The sequence below is a fragment of the Chiloscyllium plagiosum genome, unplaced genomic scaffold, assembly GCF_037043375.1.
Source record: "Chiloscyllium plagiosum isolate Xiang-an unplaced genomic scaffold, Cpla_swu_hap1 HiC_scaffold_27, whole genome shotgun sequence".
Lineage (NCBI taxonomy): Eukaryota > Metazoa > Chordata > Chondrichthyes > Orectolobiformes > Hemiscylliidae > Chiloscyllium > Chiloscyllium plagiosum.
Genome location: NW_028270165.1, coordinates 59,046,919 through 59,062,915, shown reverse-complemented (window position 1 = coordinate 59,062,915; position 15,997 = coordinate 59,046,919). Strand labels below are relative to the sequence as shown.

Sequence of the window (15,997 nt, the reverse complement as noted above, 5' to 3'; positions counted from 1 at the left end):
AACTAACACCATACGGTAGGTACCATTTAAATGAGTTAATAGATACAAGCCTTGATCAAATCCAGCCTCCAGCCTTACCGCCCGCTTCTTGGAGCTCGGACTTTCCTCCAGCTCTGGGGGATTGCTACCACTGCCACTCCTCCACTGAAGAAGCTTTGGGAAGCGGATGCAACGGCAAGATACAGAACAGAGCACCTTTGCAAATGAAAGCAGCTTTCAGAGACATTGAGCAAAAGCATCACATGGTTTTGACCCATCAACCTCTGGATGATGCGCCCAGCACCCTCACACAGCACTACTCTGCTTCTGTGCGCCCAGCAACTGGATTGTGAATCAGTTTAAAGTAGGTCCTATATCTCTGATTACATTGGTATGCAAGGCAGTGAAGAAAGGTTTCAGCACACTGGCCTTCATCAATTAGAGAATTGAGTATAGATGTTGGCAAGTTATGTTGTAGTTATACAGGACGTTGATGAGGCTGCACCTGGAATATTGTGATCAGTTTTGGTCCCCTTGGTGTTCTGACTTCTGACTTCTTCAACTCTGAATTTGTGTTGAACTTGATTGGATACTTTGTCCAACTCAGCATGTTTAAACAGTATGTCTCAGAGGGATTCATTTGAAACTTTTCAGGATGTGAGCACAACAAGATTGAACTATTCAAAGTTACTTGGACTCTATTTTAAACTTACATCAGGACCAGTAGTCAGAGACGCTTACAGCATGGAAACATACGCTTCGTTTCAACTTGTCCATGCTGACCTGATATCCTAAATTAATCTAGTCCCATTTGACAGCACCTGACCCATATACTCAGGCAGCTCATTTCATATATTTCTCACCCTCTGCATGAAGAAGTTGTCCCTTTAATATATTTCGCCTGTTCCCCTAAACCTATGCCCTCTAGTTCTGAACTCCCTCACCCAGGGAAACGACCTTATTTCTTACCCTGTCCATAACCCTCATGATTTTGTAACCTCTATTAGGTCACTCCTCTGCCTCTGATGCTCCAGTGAAAACAGCCCCAGCCTATTTAGCCTTTCCCTGTAGCTCAAACTCTACAAACCCCAGCAATATTCCCGTAAATTGTTTCTCATAGAGAAGTTAACGTTTCAGTCCTGAAGAAGGGTTAATACCCAAAACGCCGACGACTCCACATCCTGATGCTGCCTGGCTTGCTGTATTCTCCCAATCTCCTGCTTGCCTACTTCGGGTTGCAACATGTAGTGGCTTAGTGGTTACCACTGCAGCCTCACAGCGCCGGGGACCCAGTTTAGATTCCAGCCTTGGGTGGCTGTCTGTGAGGAGTTTCCATTCTCCCAGTGTCTGTGTAGGTTTTCTCTGGGTGGTCCTGTTTTCTTCCATAAACCAAAGATGTGTAGGTCATGTGGATTGGCCATGCTTAATTGCCCATGGAGTTAGGTACATTAGTCAGAGGGAAATGGGTCTGGATGGGTTACTCTTCGGAGGGTCGGTGTGGACTTGTTGGGACAAATGGCCTGTTTCCACACTGTCGCTAATCTTATCTGCACTACTTTTGTCACTAACGAATGGCAGAGTAGACTCGACGGGACGAATGGCCTAACTTCTGCTCCGATGGTCTTGAGGTCTTAGGTTTCTCTGAAACATTTCATTTGGCAATGTGCAGTCCCGGGTTCAATGAGCAGCAGTGTCCACTGAAAGCAAAGCTCATAGGATGGTTGAACTCCTACAATGTGGAAACAGGTCCTTCAGCCCAACACATCTGCACTGATCTTCCGAAGAGTAACCTACTCAGACCCATTTTCCTACCCTCCATAAATTGCACACAGACCCCCAAGGGTGGGATTATTCCTGGGCTCCTGGTGCCATGAGGCAGCAGTGCAAACCCTGAGCCACCATGGGTTGTGGTTGTGGGGGGTGGGGGAGGCAATTGCAGAAAACAAAACAGCCCACCTACTCTCCCACTGCATCCAGAACTGGCAGGAGGTTCAATCCTGGGGGGTGACCCAAGGCAGCGTTACCGGTGGGATCTGATCGCTGTGAGCGCTGGTGCCCCCGCTGGTGCTTCCGCAAGTTGCACGAAAACATGAACCTCTTCCCACACTCGGGACAGTTGAAGGCCCTCTCCCCGGTGTGGACACACTGGTGCTTCAGCAGGGCGGAGGAATTGCTGAAGGCCTTCCTACACTCAGGGCAGCAGAATGGCCTCCCCCACGCCACCACCGACCCCCCCACCCCATGTGGACCAACTGGTGCATCAGCAGTGTGGAGGAGCGGGTAAAGCCCATCCCGCACTCGGGGCAAGAGAACAGCTTCTCCCTGGTGTGGATTGACTGGTGCGTCAGCAGGGCAGAGGAATCACTGAAGGCCTTCCCACACTCTGGGGAGCAGAAGGGCCTCTTCCCCTCTGTGGACCTAGTAGTGCTTCAGAACCCATTCAAATTTCACAATATCCTTCTATCCTTCTGATAGGAGCGAGACCAGAATTGCACACAATATTCCCAAAGTGGTCTAACCAATGTCCTCTACAGTCACAACATAACTTCCCAACTCCAATACTCGGTCAGAAGATTGGGAAAGCTTTCGAGACCCACAAAAAACAAACAGGAAAGAATGGAGGGAAAAACCGAATTTTTGAGAGTCAGCTTGGAAGCATCAATGAGAAATCGGCGGACTGGGTTTATTGGGTACCCGTTCTCCTTAAATACACTATATACGTATTTCTCTTGTGCTCTTCGTAGTTTCTCTGTGCTGCAGTGTGTAATGGCTCGTTGATATAATGTCCTGATGCAGCTTCGTTTGTGGGTGTTGGGATGATTACTTCTGTGGTTCAGTATTTGGTTTGAGTGTTTTGTTTTTCTGTAGATGCTAGTTTGAAGTTCCCCATTGACTGTTCGCTCTACTGTGACATCTAAGAATGGCATTTTTTTTGTTGTTCTCCTCTTCAACCCAGGAGGCCCCTCAGGCCATAGTCTCACTACTTGGAACACCAATACACAGACTAGTCAAAGGCCTCCACTGAAGATTAAAACACCAAGTCGAAGATTCACGCCACTCCATTTACTCCATCCAAGAATTCCTGAACACCAAAGACACTAAGATAGAAGAGGATGGAATAATAATGTCCTTTGACATAACAGCCCTGTTCACATCCATTAAGATCAACGTGGCCAAATAAAACTGAAGACTCTACTCGAAGAACCAAAGACACAAACACAGCACCAACTTCATCAGCAAAGATAGCACTGTCAAGCTCTTGGAACTGTGCCTTACCACCTACTTCATATTCAGTAACAAGCCCTACAAACAAATCAACGAAACACCCATGAAACCACCGGTATCAGGATTCCTAGCAGAAGCAATAATGCAGAGACTCAAAACAAACAGCCCTCCAACGATCCAACCCAAACTTTGGGTCCGCTACAGCGAATGACACTTTTGTCATCAAAAAATGAAAAAAATTAGAGGAAACCAACAACACCATCAACAATATCCTCACTGACATAAAGTCCACAAAAGAGAACAACAACAGAGTGCCATTTCGAGATGTCACAGTAGAGCGATCAGTCAATTGAAAATTCAAAACAGCGTCTACAGGAAAACAACGCACGTGTACCAAGAACCTAACTACAGAAGCAATCATCCCTCCACATACAAACAAATCTGCATCAGGACTCTATTTCAACGAGCCACTACACATTGCAGCACGCAGGAACTACGAAGATCAATAAATAACTGGACAGTGCACTTAAGAAGAATAGGTAGCCAACAAACACCCTGCAAAGGGCTTCCCTGACCGGGAGTCAAACCCGGGCCGCGGCGGTGAGAGCGCCGAATCCTAACCACTAGACCATCAGGGAGATGCGGGCACACGCTGACAACTCTACTGAAAATTTCTTCCCTGCCCGGAAATCTAATCCGGGCCGCGGGAGTTAGAAGGCTTTCACCTGTGCATCCACCAATGTCATTTCTTGTATCCATTGCTCACGATGCGATCTCCTCTACATTGGGGAGACTGGAGACTCCTCGCAGAGTCAAGTCACAGCGCTTGAGGGAAAATCTCCAGGACACCCGCAACAATCAAACCCATCGCCCTGTGTCCCAACATTTCCAACCCCCTCCCACTCTGCGAAGGTCCTGGGCCTCCTCCATCGCCGCTCCCTCCCCACCCGATGCCTGGAGGATGAATTCAACCCCAGGCCGTCAATGCGGACTTCACCAGTTTCCTCATTTCTCCTCCCCCTCACCTTACCTCAGATCCAACCTTCCAGCTCAGCGCTGTCCTCATGACCTGTCCTACCTGCCAATCTCCCTTCCCACCTATCCGGTCCACCCTCCTCTCTGACCTGTCACCTCCATCCCCACCCCCATTCAACTATTGTACTTTTTGCTCCCTTCGGCCCAGCACACCCCCACCCCCAATTTATCTCTCCACCCTGGAGGCGTTCTGCCTCTATTCCTGATTAAGTGCTTTTGCCGAAACGTCGATTTTCCTGCTTCTCGGAAGCTGTCTGACCTGCTGTGCTTTTCCAGCACCACTCTGATCTAAACTCTAGTTTCCAGCATCTGCAATCCGCACTTTTACCTACCCAATAAACCCAGTTTGTCGATTTCACATCAACAAACTGACACAAGTAGACACAACATCTGCAGAAACCCTAGCCACATTACTTTATATTAAAGACATATCGGAAATGATGTCCAGACTACTCAACGTTCTCAGCATCATGGTAGCCCACAAACCTACCAACACACTTTAACAGCGGCTAATGAACTTGAAATACCCTGTACAAACAACCAGCAAACGAATGTTATTTACAAAATACCATGCAAGGAAATATATACATGAACTCTGCCGCACAGTTCTCTGTGGCAAGAAATGCTGGAATGAGATAAGGATTTTTTTTTCAGCCAAGACGAATCGGCACTGACTGGACAGCCATTTAAAATCAACGCTCTCAGCCTAGGATGGAAGATGCAAAGGGATGGACAGATTTCTTATTTCCTGAAGATTTACAAAGCTGAGACGGGGTGTTGGTGTTTGTTCCCTTTCCACTCCCAGGAGCAGTGGTTGGGACGGTGATTTGGGGAAAGTGAAATGAGCGCATGAGCAGCGTGTGGGGCTCTTTCAGCTTCCCCTCCTCTGACAGCGCTGTGACGTGACTCTGATGTTCTCAGAGACATTTACTGACGCGAGACAGTGAAAAGAGTCTCGTTCCCGAAGATCAGGAATTCAAACCGTATGCCGGCTTCAGGACAATGAGAAAGGTTAATTGGGCTGTGTGAAGAAGCTGTGAATTGCATTTCAAACAGGGAGCTAGAGTCAGATGCGTCATCCATTGCGCCCCCGGCACTGTGCGTACCTGACGCCACCATGCTGCAGAGTTCTGACGTTCACACGGACATGCGCAGCAATGGGAACATTCACAAGGTGAACAGCCAAAGATAATCACCGTCACTGCTTTCCTTCCATAGTCCCAACTTTGTGAAGCAGTATCTTTCACTGGCAAATAAAACACACTCATCCTCAGGTGCCTGCTTCATTTCGATCAGGACTTCACGCCCCTCACTGTTCTTGTCTCATTTCCAAACACTTGGCTCATCGCCTCAAAAGCAACTCTGTGGGTTTCTGCTTGTCCCACCCTAACAGGCAGTGGGTTGTAGGTTCCCGACCATTCCCAATGTGATTGAAATATTTCAAACCCTCCACTGATTTGCATCTTTAAAACGCCGTGAAGCAATCTCCCATTCTTTTTGATGACATTTCTCAACTGTAGTCGGCAGGGCTCATACTTGCGCGGGGAAACCGCAATGGATTTCATGTCCATCGCATTAACCACTCGGCCCACCAATACAGATCCACACTGACAGCTTCATTTCCCATGTCTCTCTGCCTGTGGAGCTGAGAAAGAGTGAATCATTGCAGAGTTTGTTTGAATCCAATCACTTCACAGGTTTCGAAAGGGTTAAATATCTGCAAATGGCGAGTCTGGGTGTTTCATCCCGAAAGATGAAATGGACGTTCAGTTAAAAACAAAACCAGAAATCGCAGGAGCAACCCAGCAGGCCAAGCAGCATCTATGGAAAGAGAATCAGTGACAACATTTCAGAACTCCTTTTTCCTCATCCAGGTACAGCCAAACCTGCTGAGTTCCTCCAGCAGTTTCGCTTTCTGTCTCGGATTCTCAGCATCCGCAGTCCTTTATGTTAGAAATTCAATCAATTCAGAAACCCCTTTGTCCATCCTCAGTGGAGAAGATTTCCGCTTGGGAAACATTTTCCTGACACCATTACAAACACGCACCTTAGCAGCCAAGAAAGCGGGAGGAGCAAAATCAACAACCACTTCATCGCAGGGTCGTGTCGAATCAGCAAACGTTCGATTAACAACCGAACGCGCTGACCAATTGCGCCATTAAAACAGCGCAGGGCGGCGACCCCGCCCAAAATGACCATTGTCTTCTATCAGTTTTACTTTTCCATAATAAAGCCTTGGACATTCATTGTGGAGACATGGGGACAGTCTGATCCCACCATCTGCAGGCACATCCATATCAAGAGGAACTTGCCCTTCTACACCGGGGCCATCGCCCTCCAAGCCTTTCAGTGTTTTGCCTTATCCCGAAATTTCTCATTGGCCCCGAGCCGAGAAAGGATTTGAATTCCTGATGTACAGAGAATTCTTTCAATGTCGCAGATCAGTTCATGTCCCGAGAATATCAGAGTCAATCTCCCGGCCTCTTAAACAAGGGGACGGTGTCTGGACTGTCTCTGCTCAGTCGGACAGTTCATCCTTCATTCTCCTCTAATTCCACTTCCCAAAGAGTTTTTAAAGATTCACAAAGCTGGAGACAGGGATTTCTGTTTTACTTCCTGAACATTTTTCCATCTGCTAACTGACAATATTTTGCCAAAATCTCTTCCCAATTGTACGCCTTGCGTCATGTCCAGGGATGAGGAATTTCCATTTTGGGGAGACATTCCAAAGTTTAGGGATATTCTCTTTGGAGCAAAGAAGGTTAACTGGAGATTTCCAGGGGCTGTTGGCAATGATGGGAGAAGAAGTGGTGGGAATGTGAAGGTTAATGATCAGAAGAACCTCTTGCCACTGACTAGCGTCAGTTACCAGAGGACAGGGATTGAAGTTCTTTAATGGAAAGCAGCATTTGTGTTGAACAAACACAGCGAATACTGCAGAAAGCCAACGAGTCGAGCAGCATCTGTGGAAAGGTAAACAGAGCCGACGTTTTGAGTGTGCTACGGTTTTTGTTCTGAACTCGAGTTTCCAGCATGGCAATAAATTCCCAGACGTGAGAAAACGTGACTTTATTGAGACGGGTTTTGTGAAGTTTGAGAGATAATGCAACCAACAGGAAGTCATTGAAAATCGCCAGCGAAGAAAGCATAGTCAGCAGAATTCCACATTGGGCAGGGGAACACCAAAAGATGTCTAAGGCAGCGACGTAAATGTTCGGCCACAGCTGGAGGCCCCAGGCTGTGGCCTAATATTTCTCATGGAATGGTTCCAACAGGAAAGGTGAGTATTGTGCTTGTCATGGCCGCGTCATAACCCCAATGTTTCCTGTTCCCCTGGATTTGATCAGAACAGAGGAGGCTGATGGGAAATTGAACTGAAATGCAAACATTGATGAGAGATAGAGCGGGTGGGAAAGATCCATTTTCACGTAAAGAGAGATTAATAATCAGGGTCGAAAATAAGGAGCCACTTCCAAAAATTTGGGGTTCATTCAGGAAAGCTAAAGTTGAACTGTTCACAGAAAATTGTGATGAAAGTCTCACGAGTTATTTTGATGAGAAGTGTTGATGATGCTAATACAATCGATAGGATGAACGTAGATTGGTAAATGTATTTGGTAACAGTTCTTTTCTAGCCCTGCGAGCGAAACCTGGATCTCAAGGAATAAAAGGGACCGGAACAACATTGATTTGAAATTGGCTACGTGACAGAAAACAGAGGCATCATTGTCAGGTGGCTTTTGAACTGGATAAGGTTTCTAGTGAAATTAACTTCAGGCATACAAGATCAAGTTAATTTGGGTAAAACAAGGAAATGCTGTTCTGATTAGCAGACAGTGAAAGGATTACACGGCGCAGATTAAACAATTTCAGCAAGTGATACAGGGGACTGGAAGATAAACATTATAAACTGTGAACAACAAAGTTCTGGAGCACAACACACACATTCAAAGGCCGATAACATCCAGGTCCTGATTAATTAAGTGTCACTGTCAGATTGTATTGTGGGGCTTTTCTGCAAAACATCCACTTGCAATGTTCTCCTAAAAGAGTGACAAACCTCATTCCTGTCAGTCCAGGATAGAAAATCCGAAGGGATGAACAGTTTTTTTTTAATTTCCTGACGATTTACAAAGCTGAGACTGGGTTTTGGTGTTTCTTCCCTTTCCACTCCCAGGAGCCGCAGTGGTTGGGGCAGTGAGGTGGGGAAAATGAAATGTGACCATGAGCAGCGTGTGCGGCTATTTCAGCTTCCCCTCCTCTGACAGCGCTGTGACGTGACTCTGATGTTCTCAGGGACACTTACTGACGCGAGACAGTGAAAAGAGTGTCGTTCCTGCAGATCAGGAATTCAAACCGTATGCCGGCTTCAGGACAATGGGAAAGATTAATTGGGCTGTGTGAAGAAGCTGTGAATTGCATTTCAAACAGGTAGCTGGAGTCAGATGCGTCATCCATTGCGCCCCCGGCACTGTGCATACCTGACGCCACCATGCTGCAGAGTTCTGACGTTCACACGGACATGTGCAGCAATGGGAACATTCACAAGGTGAACAGCCAAAGATAATCACCGTCACTGATTCCCTTCCATAGTCACAACTTTGTGAAGCAGTATCTTTCACTGGCAAATAAAACACATTAATCCTCAGGTGCCTGCTTCATTTCGATTACGATTTCACGCCCCTCACTGTTCTAGTCTCATTTCCAAAGTCTTGGTTCATCGCCTCAAAAGCAGCTCTGTTTGTTCCACCCTGACAGGCAGTGGGTTGCAGATTCCTACCAGTCCCAATGTGAGTAAAATATTTCAACCCCCTCCACTGATTTGAATCTCAAATAAGAATCCGGGGAACATTCTCCCTTACTTTTTGACGACATTTCTCAACTGTAGTCGGCAGTGTTCATACTTGCGCAGGGAAACCACTCAGCCCACAAATAAAGAACCACACTGATAGCTTCACTTCCCAGGTCTCTCTGCCTGTGGAGCTGAGAAAGAGTGAATTATTGCTGGGTTTGTTTGAATCCAATCGCTTCACAGGTTTAGAAAGGGTTAAATATCTGCAAATGGAGTGTCTGGGTGTTTCATCCCGAAAGATGAAATGAACTTTCAGTTAAAAGCAAAAACAGAAATTGCAGGAGCAACTCAGCAGGTCAGGCACCATCGATGGAAAGGGAATCAGAAACAATATTTCAGAACTCTGTTTTCTCCCGCGGGTACCGCCAAACCTACTGAGTTTCTCCAGCAGTTCCTCTTTCTGTCTCGGATTCTTAACATCCGCATGTCCTTTACGTTAGAAATTAAATCAATTCAGCCTCATGTGCAGAAATGAGAATCATTTCAATTTCCTAAAAAATTGGCAGAGATTTCAAGGCATTTGGAAAGAAAGTAAAAGTGACATTAGTAAGAACATTTTCGCACAGGGAGTGGTTCGGATCCGTAAATCCCTGTCTGACCGTGACAAAGAGGCAGATTCACGAACACAAAAGGGAATTTGGTGGTCATGTTCAAAGTAACAATGTGGAGATTTACAGGGAGAAGGCAAGGGAATGATACGAACAGAGACTCTCATTTACTTGCTATGTAGAACCAGGTGGGCCTCCAAGTGCGCTGTGACACTTGTTGTGATTCAGAGTGAACTCGCAGTTCGACCAACGGAAGGTGGGAATTTAGAAATGTTTATATTTACACAATCTCCTCACGTCAGCGCAACAGCAAAATAGTCTAATTATCCACCAGTGGAGAGAGCCCTGTTCCTGGAGATGGGACAAACATCTGGCTCAGGGATACCAGTCCACATTGCTCCCTTTGCTGCCAGTTCAGAGGGAGAACATTGGAGGGCCAAAGAAGTGAATAACGATCTGTGTAGGAGGGTGACTAACTGTTAATGGAGACTGTTCCTGGCTAACAATAAGTCATGTGTAACAGCAGACTATGTGATAACAAGGCCTCGTGTGGGTGAGGTAGGGGACAAGGGCATGGGAGAGTTCGGGTCCAAACAATATTGAACTCGATGTTGAAGACTGGATGGCTATCGGATCTCCAAGTGGAAAATGAAGCTTTTGTCTTCCATCAGGAGCTGAGCTTTGCTGGAACACTGCTGCATGCCTGAGACAGAGAAGTTGGCCAGGGAACAGGGTGGCGTGTTTAAGTGACAGGCAACCAGAAGCTCAAGGCCTTCTTTTGCGGGCAGAACCGAGATGTTCTGCGAAGCAGTCACCCAGTTTATGCTTCATTTTACTTTGGGGAATCCACACTGTGAGCAACGAATGCAGTAGACTAGGTTGTGGCAAATGTGCAGGTAAAGTACTACTTTACCTGGAAGGTATATTCGAGCCCTTGGATATTCAGGAGGGGGCAGGTAAATGGGCAGGTGTTACACATTCGGCGGTTGCAGCGAAAAGTTGGTGTGGGGTGTTGCGAGTGAAGGAAGAGTGAACCCGAGGTGTAAGCCCTGCCCATTTACCTCCTCTCATATATACATCCATGAAGTTGAAAGAACTTTCCATAGAATGATTCAGTACCACGTGACTCATGAACTAATTCGTATTCATGTTCCGGGGCCAGCATCATTATTGTGTCACAGCAGCTGCAGGCCATCATCGGGGGCTCGCCCTATGACGTCACGGTACGGCTGGAAGCCCCCGGGACAGTTTATCAAAGAAACCTCCCTGTGGGTCAGGGCAGCCCTGCATCGGGAAGCACTGGGATGGTCAACCACTATCAGTTAACATGGGGAACACATCTCCACATTACACAGCCTTGAGGCAAACTTCCCGTCCTTCCACTTAAAGTTCAAGAGCACTCAAACCGAAATTCCCCAGTTAAGTTTGGAAGAATTTCTTCCAGGTGTTTGCTGAATATATCTATGAGAACTTTGTAAAGTAAGAATGTTGCAAGTGTTGAAATTTTGTGCTTTTGAGAGAAATCACAGTTCGAAAAAACAGAATGTTGGAATTTAGACAGAGTTGAAACTTGCACGACGGCGATATGTCTGCGAGTGCGTGATGGGAGCATCACCCAAAAGGGAAACCATCTCTCCTGTTCAGTCAATGTCGTCTTTAGCAGCTTTCCCATATAACGGCGCACTGTTCTGCACCTCGCCTTCTCATTTCTTTCTCAAAAAACTTCGAAATAAATATTTCACATTTATATACTGGCTCAATGTGCACAATTGAGATGACACACTCGTAGAGGTCTGAGTGGTCTTCTGTTGTTCTCTGTACCCTATGTTGAGGAGGGCAATGCTTGTCACGGGTCACTCCGGTGTCAGAGAAACGGTTTAATTTTCTGCGAGTGGAGGGAGCCCGGTTCCTGGGTTCGGGACAAACGGCAGCAGGGAGACAGAATGAGAAGCAATTGTTCTGCAAATTCTTTGCCGCTTGCAATTCTCAGAGCAATGTCAAATGTATTTCACAATGAGCAAGACTCAGCTGGTTAAAGAGGTGGAGCGGGAGTGCTTGTGTGCTCTCGGTGTGGCACGTTGGTCTCGGGGTATGATTCTCGCTTTGGGTCTTCTAATACGTAGACTTGCGCGACGTCCCAGACCAGCCCGCGTTTCCTGACTTGTGCAAGAGTGCCCGGTTAACTTTCTCAAAAACCACCTTCGCTAAAGTCGTGGCTTTTGCCCGAAACGTCGATTTTACTACTCCTCGGATGCTGTCTGAACTGCTGTGCTTTTCCTGCACCACTAATCCAGAATCTGGTTTCCAGCATCTGCAGTCATTGACTTTACCTGCTTGGAGTACGAATAGGGCAGAAAGCAATGAAGTGAAATGATGGAATATTGCGTTGATGTGAGTGGTGCCGTGTTTAAGGAATGTCAGCAATGAAGCAAGACTGGAAAATTAGGATAGCTCTCCTCGGAGAATAGAAGTTTGAAATCTGGCCCGATTGAAGCTTTCCAAGTCATGCGAACTCTAGACAGAGAAAGTAATGTCGTCAAAATGCTCCCACGCCTGAAAGGATCCGCAACGATTCGGCAGTGTTTTAAAGTCATGAGGAAAAGAACCAAAAGTGACATTGGGAAGAACGCTTTCGTACAGGGAGTGGTTGGGGTCAGTAAATCCCTAACTGACACTGACAAAAAGGCAGATTCATTAGACGCAAACGGGAATTCGGTGGTAATGTTTAAAGTAACAATGTGCAAAATTACATGGAGAAGGCAAGAGACACACGTTTACTTACTGTGTCAAACCAGCAGAGCGAAGGTGGGCCGCATCGCCTCCGTCTGCACCGTGACACATACTGTGATTCAGAATGAATTCACAGTTCGACCAACAGAATGTGAGTTTCGAAAACATGTTTATATTTCTACAGCATCCATACGTCTGCGCAACAGCATATTGCACGACAGCAGTGGATATCTTCCACATCAGTCATGAAGGGACCTGTGGAAAGCATTTCCCTTGCGGGAGCAGTGTGCTGTAGCGGTAGTGTGCAAGGTCTCATAGGCCTGAAGTAGCTAGATCAAAGCCATCTTCTGCTGTTGCGCGATGGCTCCTTGAATAGCTTTCTTTTGTAATGGTGCTGTGCTCTGTTCTGGATCTTGCACCGACTGCCTGAGTGCTTGAATGCCATGTATCATACCGATTCACACGGTTCAAGTAACATGCTTTTTGGAGGTCTGAGTGGTCTTCTCCTGTTCTTCGTCAGTTTCCTATGAACTGATTCGCAAAACCACTTCTCCGAGATGCCAGTGAGCTGATAAAGTTGAAACATATGCCTTGCAGTTTCGTCCATTCCCTGCAGTAATTCGCCACGCCAGTTCGGACGTGAACGACAAGATTATCAGCATGTCAGAAACCGTATCACCACTCAGACATAGTCCCTTACTATTAGGACAGATATCGCTGATTGTGAATCACCTCAGAGAGAGACAAGTGCAGAGAGTCGCCGTGGACACGATGGGCTGGGCCGCCTCTGCCGGCGTAGAATGATGCTACGTGTTTATGCCGTCCCACTGCCTGTCTCTGGGACAGAGAGGCTGAGGGAGCAAAAATGGTTCATTTTTCACCGTCCCTTCCGTGTTGGACTGCCTGCAGTCCCTCAGCTCAGGGCCGTGGGGATGACTCTCAGTGAGTGAAGGTTTCACTCGGATTCTCTTCATCTGGGGCACTTGGGGCTCAGATGTTAACAGCTGCGCGGTCGCAGCAAAGAAAACGATGCCCACTTTGCAATAGACTTTCCATAAGATTGCTGCGTGAAGACGAATTCTGAACACCAAACAGGTTGCACAACAGTGTACTCAGTTGAATTTACTTGAGGGAAGATTCCTCGGTGTCCATTTCTCTCTGCCCCGCCAGCGCAGCATCTTTCTATCTCTCCGACAACAGACCTTTGCAGGAAATTCACAATCAAAGTTACTCACTTCCCACGCATTAATGTAAGTGATACCTCTCACCTCAAGGGATGGAGAGAGGGAGCAGAAGATCGAATGGGTTCTTCCCTCCCCCCAGAACAGCTTGCAAGTAGAAACAAATTGGTTTAATTATCGGCCAGTATAGAGAGTCCAGTTCCTGGGGATGAGCGCCCCGGGGACAGAATGACAAGCAGATGTTCTGGAAACGCTTTGCTGCTTGCAATTCTTGGAGCAATGTGGAATGCTTCACACTGAGCAAGTTTCAGCTGGCTCACAGTCTCCGATGTACATTGCTCTCTGAGTTTATATTTGCACATCGGCGACATGTCTGCACAACAGCACATGACACTACAGCAGTGAAGATCTTTTGATATCATTTTCGAACGAGCAAGTCACACGCCAGATGAAAAGCTGAATACTTTTCACTGAATACTCGGGAAAGCTGCCGTGCAATGCAGTAGAATGGCACAGCAGATGCATGTTGGGATCACAACCCAGAAGCGAAACCATTTTCTCCTATTTACTCAATGTCGTCTTTAGTAGCTTTCTCGTATAACGGCGCTCTGCTCTCCCCTTACCTTGTCATCTGCTTCCAAAACTTCGTGTATCTGAGCTCAATATGACACATCGATACACAAGTCAAATTTACACAGTTGGGCTGGCACCCTTGTGGAGCTCTGAGTTGGCTTGTCCTGTTCTCTGTCGGTGTGTCCTGATCTCAAGTGTGAAACCTCTTCTCTCAGGTGGCAATGAACCGGTGAAGTTGAAACACATGCTGTTTTTGTCCAATTCCTGCAGTAAAGAAACCAAAAGCCGTGTAACAAAAGGCTGCAGGTCTTTGGTTCTGCAAGCTTGCTGTGTGAAGACAAATTCTGAACACAAAAATGCACTCATACCAATTTACCTGAGGGAAGAGTCTCCGGTGTCCATTTCTCTCTGTGCCAGCAGCACAGCATCTTTCTGTTTCTCCGTTAACAGGACGTTTGGAACAAGTTCAAAGTTGCCCATTTCCTACGCATTTCTGTAAGTGACTTATCCTGCCTCACGTACTAGTGTGAGAGAGAGAGCAGAAGAGCGAATGGGCTCCTTCTTCCACCAGCACAGCTTGTAAGTAGAAACAAAATGGTTCAATTATCCACCAGTGGAGAGAGCCCGGTCCCTGGAGACAGTACAAACAACAGCGTCCTGGGAGCAGGGAGACAGATTGAGAAGCAGATGTTCTTGAAACTCTTCGCTGCTTGCAATTCTGGGAGCAATGTACAATGTAATTCGTACTGAGCAAGTCTCAGCTGCTTTACGAGGTGGCTGCACCAATGGCTGGTGGCTCGTTAGTCTGGGATATGATTCTAGCTTTGGGTCCTTTAGCGAATGCAGACGTGTGAGTGTTCCCGGGTTCCAATCCAAGGCGAACCATCGTTTCTTAAATTGACCTGAGCAAAAATGCCCGATCAATTTTCTCAAAAAGCCGCTTCGTTAAATAAGATCGGACTGCCTGAATTAGGGACGGCGCAGAGCTGTCATTGCAGTGAACACGGCAAAGGGAAACACGTGTTCAAAGTGAAAACAAGTATTGCAGATTTTTCGCCCGCGCAATCCGAGTCTGAATGAATCTTCCACCTGTATTACGCTCAATTCTGAGCGTGATACTTCAGGAAGCGGGGAGGTGAAGTGATTGCAGACGGCGCTGAACAGGTTAACGTGGATATTACCGTCTTGAGGAATGTCAGCAATTAAGGGAGATTGGAAAGTTTGGGGCAGCTCTCTTTGGAGAACAGAGGGCTGAAAGCTGGCCTGATTGAAGTTTTCCACGTTATGAGGGTTTTAGACAGAGGAAATAATGCAGTGAAAATGCTCCCAGGCCTGAAAAGATCAAGAACGATTTGGCAGAGATTTAAAGTCATCAGGAAAATAAGTAAAAGTGACATTAGGAAGACCGTTTTCGCACAGGGAGCAGGGCCAGTAAGTCGCTGTCTGACAGTGACAAAGAGGCAGATTCAATGGACACAAAAGGGAATTCGGTGGGGCATGTTCAATGTAACAATGTGCAGATTTACAGGGAGAAGGCGACAGAATGAGGCACTTATGTACATATTGTGTCGAACCAGCAGAGCTAAGGTGGGCTGCATGGCCTCAGTTTGCGCTGTCACACATTTTGTGATTCTGAGTGAAATCGGAGTTGGACCAACAGAACGTAGTAAATTTGACAATGGATATATTCTGCCCACCAGGATACTCCATCACAGCAATGAAGGTGTTTTGACATCATTCTCGAAGATACATGACACAATGCAGATTCAAACCGAGTATTCCTTTGAATCACGGAGTAATTTGTTTACAGTTATTCAGTTGAGGTGAGCGGAGTTGAGCATTGGGAGCCACTCCAGTTGATAGGTCGAAGCCGT

At 46.7% G+C, this 15,997-nt stretch overlaps 1 non-coding gene across 1 annotated transcript; it reads right to left on the bottom strand.

Annotated features, from left to right (window-relative positions):
- Positions 1 to 3,770: 3,770 nt before the first annotated feature.
- On the bottom strand, positions 3,771 to 3,842 carry trnae-cuc (transfer RNA glutamic acid (anticodon CUC)). The gene has a single exon. It is a non-coding gene; the product is annotated as a tRNA-Glu (tRNA).
- Positions 3,843 to 15,997: the final 12,155 nt, after the last annotated feature.